The sequence below is a fragment of the Dromiciops gliroides genome, chromosome 1, assembly GCF_019393635.1.
Source record: "Dromiciops gliroides isolate mDroGli1 chromosome 1, mDroGli1.pri, whole genome shotgun sequence".
NCBI lineage: Eukaryota > Metazoa > Chordata > Mammalia > Microbiotheria > Microbiotheriidae > Dromiciops > Dromiciops gliroides.
The window spans coordinates 543583189-543595908 of NC_057861.1; the positions used below are offsets into that span (position 1 = coordinate 543583189).

A 12720-nucleotide genomic window follows, 5' to 3' on the forward strand; every position below is an offset into this window, starting at 1 on the left:
AAGTGGAAAAGTATGCAGTGGCAGGAAGGATGACAAGGTATATGGCTGGATGGGATGGGAGGCATAGTCAAGGGGCAATTAAATATAGTGAGTCAGGTGAATTTGCATTCATTTACTCAATAGCTCAATTCTAAGAAACCAGACTGGTCCACTTCCTTTTCTAGTATATCCTTGTCACTTCTCACATAAAAATCACTGCTGGAAGTATCATATTACAGCAGTCTACTTATTTCTACTATATGTCTTTCCCATCAATCTTCTATAACTTTGTTTCTTTGAAATCATAAAGTGTCCTGATTCATAATGATATAATATCACCACGAGGTTATTGGTGTTTTAAGAAGAAAAAAAAATGGGCTTTTGCAGCAGCAATTTGGAATTACTCAAAGTATCCCCTTATTTCCTAAATATAAATCCAGCAGGACCTCCTCTTTATTCAGTTCTGGGTCCAGTTCACTGCCCGTTAGCAATGCTCTTTCTTTTTTTTTTTTTTTTTTTTTTTTTTTTTTAGGCAACGGGGGTTAAGTGACTTGCCCACGGTCACACAGCTAGTAAATGTCAAGTGTCTGAGGCCGGATTTGAACTCAGGTACTCCTGAGTCCAGGGCCGGTGCTTTAACCACTGCGCCATCTAGCTGCCCCCTAGCAATGCTCTTTCAAGACATATACTGACGGACTAATTCAAAGGCTCTCTGATCAACTGCATGTCACAATCTAGAAAATACTTGGTGTTGTTTTATTCTGTCTTTCTAGGTCAATTTCCTTCATTGACCATGGATCTCATAGAGGAAATCCTTGAGTATTCCAGGACTTGTAATCAGCACAATGCCTTCAGTAAATAAGTCCCTCTTGTATTTGGGATTTTATGATTCATGGACATCTTCCACGACATTGATGAGCATAACCAGAACAGTAGCAACAATGTCAAATTTTGGTTTCTCTACAGTGACCCATTTATGAATGACAAGTTTCTTATATTTCATTTTTCCAAATGGTGCTTAAGTATGTTATTTATTTATTTATTTATTTTTGCAGGGCAATGAGGGTTAATTGACTTGCCCAGGGTCACACAACTAGTAAGTGTCAAGTGTCTGAGGCCGAATTTGAACTCAGGTTCTCCTGAATCCAGGGCCGGTGCTTTATCCACTGTGCCACCTAGCTGCACCCTTAAGTATATTATTTTACACATATCCTGCATATGAAAAGCATGAGTTTTTCTATATGATTCAAGTGAATATCTCACAAAACCAGAATTCTGAAATTCAAAGAATTCCCTTTGGAATAGGAAAAAACTTATCACCAGCAGCATAAATAGGAGGTCAAGCTTACCTGCACTGCCTAAGTTGTCTTTCTGCTTTGAATACTCTGTGTGCTTCAAGATTGGCTTCCTAGGGGCAGCTAGATGGCGCAGTGGATAGAGCACCGGCCCTGGAGTCAGGAGTACCTGAGTTCAAATCCGGCCTCAGACACTTAACACTTACTAGCTGTGTGACCCTGGGCAAGTCACTTAACCCCAATTGCCTCACTAAAAAAAAAAAAAAAAAAAAAAAAAGATTGGCTTCCTACTCCCTGAACATTATTGCCTTAACTACTGCCCTGTTCTTTTTCAATGTCTTACCTGTTCTAACCTTTCCTACAATGTAAAGATAGTCCCTTATGGGAAAAGTCCCGGAAAACTAAAGGGCTTTTTCTAAGTGATCGATGCCCAAATAAGAGAAATTGACCTAACCATCCACATTGGAAAAACAAAGTGGATTAAGACCATGAATTTCCTAGATTATGAGGATCCTGAAGGGATTGTCAATGTGAGATATTTTCAAAGGAAACAACCTCAGGAATGAAAAATGTAGATAAAAGTATTTCTACCTCCCCCACCCTCAAGTCTCAGTCCTGGCATCTGTTTTTTTTGTTGTTGTTGTTTTTTTTTTTTAGTGAGGCAATTGGGGTTAAGTGACTTGCCCAGGGTCACACAGCTAGTGTTATGTGTCTGAAGCCGGATTTGAACTCAGGTACTCTTGAATCCAGGGCCAGTGCTTTGTCCACTGCGCCACCTAGCCGCCCCCTGGCATCTGTTAAAAGGAGAAGTTGCCAACAGGAAAACAAGGGTAACAACTAATCATTTGCATGCTATCACAGAGATGGATATGTTCTTGATGAGCACAGTTTGCACAAATGCCTACCTTTTTTAATGAGGCAGTACTCATCAAATGGTATGTAATCAATGAAATAATGACCAGAGACCAGATTACTGCCTATTGAAGAGTGAGGATCTTCTATGGAAGTTTTCTAGGGGGAATGCATATGTAATCAGGATCTTTGCTAGTAGCAGCTTATTATGCAAAATGCTATAAGTTAATTGGTTAATAAATATTAAATGTTCGGGCAGCTAGATGGCGCAGTGGATAAAGCACTGGCCCTGGAGTCAGGAGTACCTGAGTTCAAATCCGGCCTCAGACACTTGACACTTACTAGCTGTATGACCCTGGGCAAGTCAGTTAACTCCATAGCCCTGCCAAAAAAAAAAAAATTAAATGTTCAAGATAAGCTGGGGTAGGAGGAAAAGTGTGTCCTATACTACAACAATATCTCCTTTAATGAAAGAATAAAAGACATCAGGAAATGAGGACAAAAGAACACCAAAGAAACCACATGGAAAGAATATTGAAATTAGCTGGGTTTATTATTACCAAACATTACAAAAAAAGGATAACCTAGAAAAAGTTCCATTTAACAGTCAGATATTAGAATTAAATCACACTTTCTTAACAATTAAAAACAATGTTGCTAAATAATATTAACTTAGTTTTCATGATACAGAAATTAATTTATTTCTTTTAAAGATGGTACTGGCAAGACAGACGGCACATAATTCTCTATTAAATATATCCTCTTTTAAAAACACAATTAAGAATCTTAAGAAATTTCCCATCAAAAAAAATTTATCTCTAAGAAAATTCTGATCTATATGTACAGTATTATAACACATAAAATATGCAGAGCTGGAATTGTTCATATTTCCTGAGTGTGCCAGGAACAAAACAAACCTGCCTTTGCCCAGTAAGTTCGTTCAATGTAAACAGAGAAAACATCTAGTATTTTATACAACAAATATGTAAGTGTAAGGCACTCTCTCTGGTAAGACTTCTTAAAAAATAATAAATGGGGGCAGGGGTCAGCTAGGTGGCACAGTGGATAAAGCACCAACCCTGGATTCAGGAGTACCTGAGTTCAAATCTGACCTCAGACACTTGACACTTACTAGCTGTGTGACCCTGGGCAAGTCACTTAACCCTCATTGCCCCACCAAAAAAAAAATAATAATAAATAGTTATAAGGTTAATGTAACCCTCATTTGATCCATAGTTCACAGTACCTCAGATTCATTAAGCTTATTCTCAGAAACAAAAACAAAAAAATAATACCTAAAAGGAGGCAGCTAGGTGACACAGTGGATAAAGCACTGGCCCTGGATTCAGGAGGGCCTGAGTTCAAATCCAGCTTCAGACACCTGACACTAGCTGTGTGACCCTGGGCAAGTCACTTAACCCTCATTGCCCCCCAAAACAAAAACAAAAAACCATTAAGCTTATTCTGCTGGGCTTATATTATTCAAGTAATAATAACAATTCACATTCATGTGATCATTAATAGTTTATAATGTGCTTCTCCTCAAAATAACCTTAAACTGAGTTTGCATTTTTCAAAACTTCATTATGAAAAATATAAAGCAAACTTTATTTACATTCAGGTAAAGACACAGACAAAAGGGCCACTAGTGAGCCTGCTTTACTAAAATCTTCATTCAAAGCCTATAGCATCAACCTAAGAGAAAAAGGGACTATCAATGGCCGGTTCATGACTTCAGCTTCAGTAGGAATACCCAAATGGCTTATCCAAAAACTACATACCAAATAAGATGGGCTAATTTTTTTTTAAACCCAGATAATTTCAATTAAGTCTGTGTCCTTAATTCCTGACTCCAAAGGTAAAATGGAGGACATGCGTCCACTTGGGGGAAAGTGAAATTACTATCTCCATTTTGAGTCATGTTCACTGGGCTCTAAGGGCTTATAGAAGAAAATCTAGCTGGTTACATAGATTCTGATTTAAAGGCAAATTCAACAAAATAAAGAGCATAGAAGTACCCTTATTTTTGCATACCATCTTTCACTTCAACTCTTAGACACTGAAGGGCCACATTAAAATCTGAGAACATGAATCCTCTCATTCTGGTCCTTTAACTTTCAAAGGTCCACTAGACTATTACGAAACCTGCTGATCATGGTAATGTTTTGCAGCAAATCCAAATGCATACATGGGCATCTCTCCAGCTTGAAGAATAAACCAATTTCTAAAATGCAGCTCAGAATAGTATAGTATCAGAGAATCTGGAAGTAATGCATATAGCCAGTATACCCTAGGGCCTCCCACCCACCCACCCACCCAGAAAATTCATCTAACCAATTCCTGTACCAATTCCATTACCTAGAACTTTATAGGCTGTGCTGAACATGTAAGACATTCTGATAACTATAATGTGATAACCTACAGCCACCAGAGGCAGGTTGTTATTTAGTAACAAACTGTATTTAGTCCAGTAATCAGAGGAGACAAGAGAGCCCTTGAAGCTGTTTTTTTAAAAGAAAAGAGGTGAGAATGAGCAGTTTTTCTTTCTGGCATAGTATAAATTCATTATAAAAAAACAAATACAAAAGGTACAGAAGTTTTGTTTTTCATTCTTTCTCAGTAGAGAGGGGAGAGCAAGAGAAGTCAGATTTTTGTCAATTGAAAAACATTTTAATTAAACAAAATACAAAAACCTCAAGATACATTTTAATCCCATGACAGAATATGATCTTGTTAGGGGCTCACTGCCCAATCTGAGTGATGGCTACTTCTGATAGAGAAAGGAGTCCAAGCCAAAATCTGAATTATTGTGATGCCCAGGGGAACCAGACAAATCAAGGTGAACATTGCATCATGAAGACCTGTTAATAAACTAGAGAAAGTATAGAGAATAGTTAGTTTTCTATTTCAATAACTATTTTTCCTATGGATTCAATACTTTTTAGTAAATTGTAAAATCACAAATTATTAAAGCTCAAAGAAAGATTAGAGATAATCTGGTCCAATCCCTTCACTGTACTGATGAAAAAGCTGAGTTCTGAGAAACTGACTTCTCCTAAATCTATGTTGGCAGTTTCTGGCAAAACTGGAACTTGAAGATCTGATTCCCATCTTTTTCTATAATACTATGCTTACTCTTTACCAAGTTAATCCATTTAGAAGTAAACATGAGTTAACTAACAATGATTTATACTGATAACATGTATAACACTTCATACATGTGATTATTTTCTAGAAGTGTTTAAAGGTACTCTTTTTTTAAATCATAAAAGTATTTTATTATTTTCTAGTTACATGTAGAGATATTTTTCAACATTTGTTTTTATAAGATTTCTAGTTTCAAATTTTTCTCCCTCCCTCCCCTCTCCAAGACAGAAAGCAATTTGATATAGGTTATATATGTACAATCACATTAAACATATTTCTGCATTAGTCATGCTGTGAAAGAAGAATCAGAGCAAAAGGGAAAAACCTCAAAAAAGAAAAAAAAAAAACCATAGAAATAGTATGGTTTGATCTGCATCTAGATTCCACAGTTCTTTTTTTCTGGATTTGGAGAGCATTTTCCATCATTAGTCCTTTGGAACTATCTTGGATCATTGTATTGCTGAGAAGAGTCAAGTCTATCACAGTTGATCAACACACAATATTGTTGATACTGTGTACAATGTTCTTCTGGTTCTGCTCATCTCACTCAGCATCAGTTCATGTAAGTCTAAAGGTACTCTTCTAAACTTAGTTTCACAAATCATAGCCCTAATTAGAGAGAAATAAAGGAAGTCATAATAAGTTCCCTAAATTCTGGGAGACCTAAGAATTAATCACCTCCAGGACCTCCCTCCTCCCAAATACCATAAGGTCAGGCCCTATGAATATCACAATACCACCTGCCATTAAGACCAGGCAGTTGACTTTGAGGACCCTGGGCCCAGGGGAGGCCTTAAACCTTCTATATATCAAACTTTCTATCAATAATGCCTTCATCAGCAGACAACTTCTTATTCACTGGTACCCTGGCTGGCATTTCTCAATGCTTAGTGTACTCTTAGAGAACAGACCTTTCTTTCTTTCTTTCTTTCTTTCTTTCTTTCTTTCTTTCTTTCTTTCTTTCTTTCTTTCTTTCTTCCTTCCTTCCTTCCTTCCTTCCTTCCTTCCTTCCTTCCTTCCTTCCTTCCTTCCTTCCTTCCTTCCTTCCTTCTTTCCTTTCTTTCTTTGTTTTTTTTTTTTGGTGTTGGGTGAGGCAATTGGGGTTAAGTGACTTGCCCAGGCTCACACAGTTAGTAAGTGTCAAGTGTCTGAGGTCAGATTTGAACTCAGGTCCTCTTGACTCCAGGGCCGGTGCTCTATCCACTGTGTCACCTAGCTGCCCCTCCTAGTGTACTCTTAACCCCCTTTTTTACTCTCCCCATCTCATTAATATTGGACATCCAACAACCAAGGAACAAATACCTCATTCCCAACCCCAGCTGTCTGCTCCCTTATTGACTTCTACTTTAATCCTACCTGCTAATATCCTCTCCAAATCTGACTGCCCCTTATACTCTGCCCTCTGGAACTCTTGATCTATAATTCCCTTTCATTTTAGATCTCTTCTAGTGCTCTCTCTCCTTCTCCCTCCCCACCCCCCTCCATGACACTATATCACTGGCCAGCCTTTCCAGTACTGGTTTCACCTCCTCTCGTAGCCCTGGTGCCAGTGGAAGAGTTGGAATGGTCCTTGCTCTCCATCATCATCTCTAGACTCTCCATCTAACTGACATCATTCAGCAACTTTTCTTCCTTTGAGATTCCTGACGTCCAAATTTATTATCCAATCCAGATCCTTGTATACATTATCTATTAATCACCTGGTTTTTCTCCATCCTTTCCTCAATGAGTTCAGTCTCAGTCTCCTTACATCTAACAATTGCTCTCATACTAGGGGACTCTGACATATATGTTGATGTTCTTTCAAACATCTTCACTTCTCAGTTCTTCCATCTACTCAACTTTCTATGACTTACTCCTCCACTCTATATCTTCCTAATATAGTCATCCATGATCTTCTCCTTCACTCCAGTCTCTGATGAAGAGGTAGCCCTTGTCCTTGCCAAGGCCAGCTCCCAATAGGTACTTTTGTTCCTGTCCTTTCTTGTCTTCCACAGCAGACTGCTCCCACTATCATTCCTCCTCTCTCCCTGTTTATGCCCTGTTGCCCATGTTGTTATTTAGTTGTTTCAGTTTTGTCTGACTTCGTGACCCCATTATGGGTTTTCTTGGCAAAGATATTGAAGTGGTTTGCCATTTCCTTCTGCAGCTCATTTTACAAATAAGGCAAACAGGATTAAGTTACTTGCCCATGGTCACACAGCTAGTATCTAGCACCAGATTTGAACTCAGAAAGATGAGTCTTCTTGACTTCAGGAGTGGCACTCTCTCCACTGTACCACCCAGCTGCCCTATACTTATAAACAAGTCCAAATCTTCCCCATTCTTAGAAATCCCTCACTAGATATTACCATGCTTGCTACTGACCCCCTTACATTTTTTCCTCCCCTTCTCAGTTAAATGCCTTGAAAAAACGGTCTATACTTGGTGTCTCCACTTCTTGTCTCTCTCTTCTAAATCCTCCATAATTTGGCTTCCAATCTCATCATTCAATTGAAATTTACCAATACAATTTTGATTGTCAAAGCTAGTGGTCTTTCCTTAATCCTTATCCTTCTTGTCTTCTCTGAGGCATGCTGATCATTTTTTTCCTGAAAACTCTCTTCTTGAGTTTTCCTGACAATGCTCTCGTTTGGTTCTTCTCTTACCTGTCTGACCATTCCTCAGTCTCTCTTACCAGATCTTCATTCATGCCATACCCATTAACTGTGGGTACATCCCAAAACTGACCTGGGCCCTCTCCTGTTTTCTCTCTCTATTCTCTCACTTGGTAATATCATTAACTTCCATGGGGTGGATTATCATCTACATACTGATAATTCCCATACCTACATGTTTATAATTTTAGTTTCTCTTCTGAGATCCAGTTCTGCATCACCAACTGCTTGTTGATTATTTACCCTCTATATCCCCTAAGCATGTCAAATTCAAAACATCCCACACAGAACTCAATTGTCTTTTCCCCTCAGTCGAGGCCTCTTCCAAAATCTACTATTGCTTAAGGGATTGCAACCACATTTTCAGCTCCTCAATCTCTCTCACCTCCCAAGGCTCATTAATTACCAAATAGTGTTGTTTCTATCTTTTTTTTTTTTTAGGGCAATGGGGTTTAAGTAACTTGCCCAGGGTCACACAGCTAGTAAGTGTCTGAGGCTGGATTTGAACTCAGGTCCTCCTGAATCCAAGGCTAGTGCCTTATCCACTGCACCACCTAGCTGCCCCCCGTGTGTTGTTTCTATCTTGACAATAACTCTTTCAAGTAAGTCAGCTTCTCTTTACTCACCCATCTATATTACTCTTTGCTTGGGCTGTTGCAACAGCCTCCTAACTGGGCTTCCTTTCTTAATTCTCTCCCCACTATCATTTATCCTCAATATAGCTATAAAAAACATCTTCCTAAAGTATGGGTCTGACCATTTCACACATTCCTCTTGCCCCCAAGAAATCCCAGGAACCACTTACTACTTCTAGGATCAAACATAAACTCATCTGTTTGGCATTTAAAACTCTTCACATCCTGGCCCCTCCCTATCTTTCTAATCTTCTTACTCCCTTCCACAAAGTACATCTAAACTAGCATACTTGTTCCACATTCACAATACTCCACCTCTCTGTCTTTGAACTGGCTATCTCTGATGCCTAGAATGTTCCCCTTTCTGCCCCCCTGCTTTTTCTTCTTTTTTTGGAAGGCAACCAGGGTTAAGTGACTTGCCCAGGGTCACACAGCTAGTAAGCATCTGAAGCCAAAACTCAGGTTCTCTTAACTCCAGGGTCTGTGCTCTATCTACCTAACTGCCACCTCTCCCCTGCTTCTTAGAATGCCTGGATTCCTTCAAGATTCAACTCTGATGTCACCTTTTGCAAAAGTCCTTTCCCACCTCCCCACCCCCCAGCTACTTGTCCTCCCCTCTGTGGTTAACTTGTATGGATTCCATACGTATTTTGTATATGTTCGGTTTTTTGCCCAGTCACAATGTAAGTTCCTTGAAGGTACTGTTTTCAGTTTTTCTTATTTATTTTGCTTAGCACAGTGTCCTGAAATTATCAAGCACTTAATAAATGTTGATTGATTGAATAGAAAATTGGCATTTAATTTTCTGCATACTCTTTCCACTAAGAAGTATAGTATTGGGGCAGCTAGGTGGCGCAGTGGATAGAGCACCGGCCCTGGAGTCAGGAGTACCTGAGTTCAAATCCGGACTCAGACACTTAACACACACTTACTAGCTGTGTGACCCTGGGCAAGTCACTTAACCCCAATTGCCTCACTAAAAAAAAAAAAAAAAAAAAAAAAAAAAAAAAGAAGTATAGTATTGCAGTTCTACATAAAAGAAAATAAAGCCAAAGACGACAGAACTTCAGGTGAATTTGGAATCAAACAATTTATTTATTAAGCACCTGCTTTGGGCTAGGCACTGTGCTAGGTTCTGAAGATACAAGTATAAAGAAAAAAAACCAAAAACGGTCCCTACTAGCAATGACTGCAAGAGGACAGAGAGCAAGCCTAATCTTTGTTGTCTGTTAATATGTTTGGTTCTATTTTGTTAGATGCTAAGAAATACATAAAAGATTTTTATTCTTCATTTGGTGGTTTTGCTAATGATTAAGTTCATACATTTTAAAAAGAAATATAGTACCCACAATTTTAGTTTATATAGAGAATATATGAAAGAGCCACATCTTATTTGCAAACTGATTATCTAGTTTACAAATAACAGGCATCCTTTTGCTGACTGTATTATTAGACTTTTCAGCAAAGGGCATGTGGTGGTGGTGATGGGGAGATAGGAAATAAAACTTGAATCAGTAGATTTTGCTACTTCTCAGTAGCTAATAAAAAGTTTGGTTGGAGATAACATTTAAGCTAAAAGTCTAAGCTGATCTTAGGTGCTCCTGAATCTCCACGAGGCTGGTGGATTTCCTTTTTTATTTTTACTGATGGCATATTTTGTTGTCATATAAGCCTCCCCTGCTTCTATCACCCAATGAGCCATATTTATAACAAAGATTTTAAAAGATTAAAAAAAAAACAATTCAAGGAAAACCAACCCAATAAAACCAATAGTATGTTCAAAATATTCCATGCCAATAGTCCCCCACCTCTACAAAGATAGGAGGGATGGGTATTTTCTCAGCTGTTGTCTGGGGCCAAACTTAGTCATTACAGATATAGATTCCCTGCCCTTTCCAGAAGCCAATGAGAATATGAGGTTCTCATTGGGAAGAGTGATAAGAATTCTTCCTCAACTCATACCTGTCCAAGATGACAGACTTTAACCTTGAAAACAGTATGGCCACACCCTAGCTATGTTGATCAGCAGGCTGAGCTACCAAGCCCCTAAGGGCCAAAAAGGGAAAGGCCAAATGCAGATAACATCTAAAGCCCACTCTCCTCTAATTTACTTTCATTTATTGCCCTAGGATTGATTACTCATTCCAACAGAGCATAAGGCAAAGTGGGGAGAAAGCCCTTTCTGCCTCAGATTTGGCCAGTATATAAAATTGTTATCTCTTTATTTTGGATTCCGTATTTTGGATTGCTTGGTACGCATCTGAAATTGTATTAAAACCATATAGCAGGGGCAGCTAAGTGGCCCAGTGGATAAAGCACTGGCCCTGGATTCAGGAGGACCTGAGTTCAAATCCGACCTCAGACACTTGACAGTTACTGTGTGACCTTGGGCAAGTCACTTAACCCTCATTGCCCAACCAAAAAAAAACCAACCCCAAACCAAAAAATTAAAATTAAAATTAAATTTAAAAACCATATAGCTATAGAATCTGCACTGTCTACTTAGTTGAATATATGTGGGAAAATTTAAAAGAAGGGGAAATCTAGAAGGGAGGAGATCTAAATTATTGAGGGTTGGTAAAACCACTCTGAATTCTGCTTGTACAAATATGCAGAGGGTTCTGAGTCACACATTTAGTTTAACTGAGAGAGATAACAATCCCCAGGAGCCATTCTTAGTAAACACAAAGTACAACATGATCCAGGTAAGTATGCCCTTGTTTAGGTAGCTTCAAAGCCTTCCATTTCCATTTGGGCTCACCATATTTGTGCTGGACTTAATATGGATACCTGAGTGACTTCAGCCTAAACTCAAGCAATCCACAAGCCTTAGCCTACCTAGAAGCACTGTGAGGCACCACACACCCAGCTGAGTGCTCCTTTTTAGATAATGCTTTTCTTAATTAAAAAAAAAAGTTATCTAATTGACCATGAGATGAAAATGCTATGGGTATGAAAAGAATAAAAGTAAATATGAGAGAACAACATGGGAAATTAAGGCAGAATAAAACACTTTTTATATAGAATTGTAGATAATGTAAAAAGCGAAAACCTTATTTACTAAGAATTCATAATAAATTACACCAACAAAGTGAATTGGCACCTATTGAATATATCAAAGGTTCTCTGTAAGTTCACTGAGATGACAGAAATATAATGTGTAGAATAAAAACCCAGCAATTCAGCCTTGTGATCAAATACCTTTCTTCATTGGTGCAAAGGCAAATGTAGACTACTATCTGGGATGGAAATGTTACCAGGTTAGGACTATTAAGGTTTAACCTGGCCAGCTGACATAGGTTTTCTCCTTGAGACACACCTTGAAGCAAGAGAGATAAGCCCATTAGGCTCCGCTGCCTGAGTGGGGTGAGAGGGATGGAGATGACTAGAGAGATCGGAGCCACCTCTCTCTCTCAACTTCCCCCAGCCACCACCAGTGGGGGGATGGTCCTCCTTCAGGTGTTCACCCCAAATAAGGGAACTTTCCACGGTCAGATGATCACCCATTGGTCCCACCACCACTGATCCTCTATAAAAGTATTTGCCTTTCTCCTGCTCGAGGAGATAGATATCCGAGAGAACCATGTCTCTGTACCATGCCATCTCTCCATAAGAGAAATTTGACTTCTCTCTTGGTTTCCTTTCCCTAGAGCCTAAATGAAATATTATTTTATTCTAAGTGGATTTGTGTACAAGAGGGTATAATTCTTTAAAGAGGAATTCCTAAGAACCCCTACCCCAATACTCCCACTAATTTCCTCCATAACAGAAGGAGAAGGTAATTCATGTAATTAGATTTTTACACTACTTCTGGAGAGTATTCTGACAATATTTCGATCCAGTTATTGCATAATTACGAAGATATTCTAAAGCCACAGCTTGCACATCCTTGCAATTTCTTCCTCCTTCTGAAGCCACAGCTAGTATGATCCAAACTGAATTATAGGTATAGTCCTCAAAGGTCCTAGTGGTTCCTTTGGATATGGCTGATCAATGACTATTATTGTTCTTCAGTCTGTCACTAATACAAAAGTCTTAGTACAATCAAGAAACAATTTCCCAGCTCTATACTAGTCCCATAGATGCCATCACTTTTTTGGCCCTACAAAGCCTGATACCCAAGGTCATGAGAGACAGCCAAATACACAGGCAGGT

The 12720-nt window shown here is 38.8% G+C and overlaps 1 pseudogene; it reads right to left on the minus strand.

Annotated features, from left to right (window-relative positions):
• Window positions 1-4450: 4450 nt before the first annotated feature.
• LOC122751442 overlaps window positions 4451-12720 on the minus strand; it is a 51169-nt pseudogene continuing 42899 nt past the window's right edge.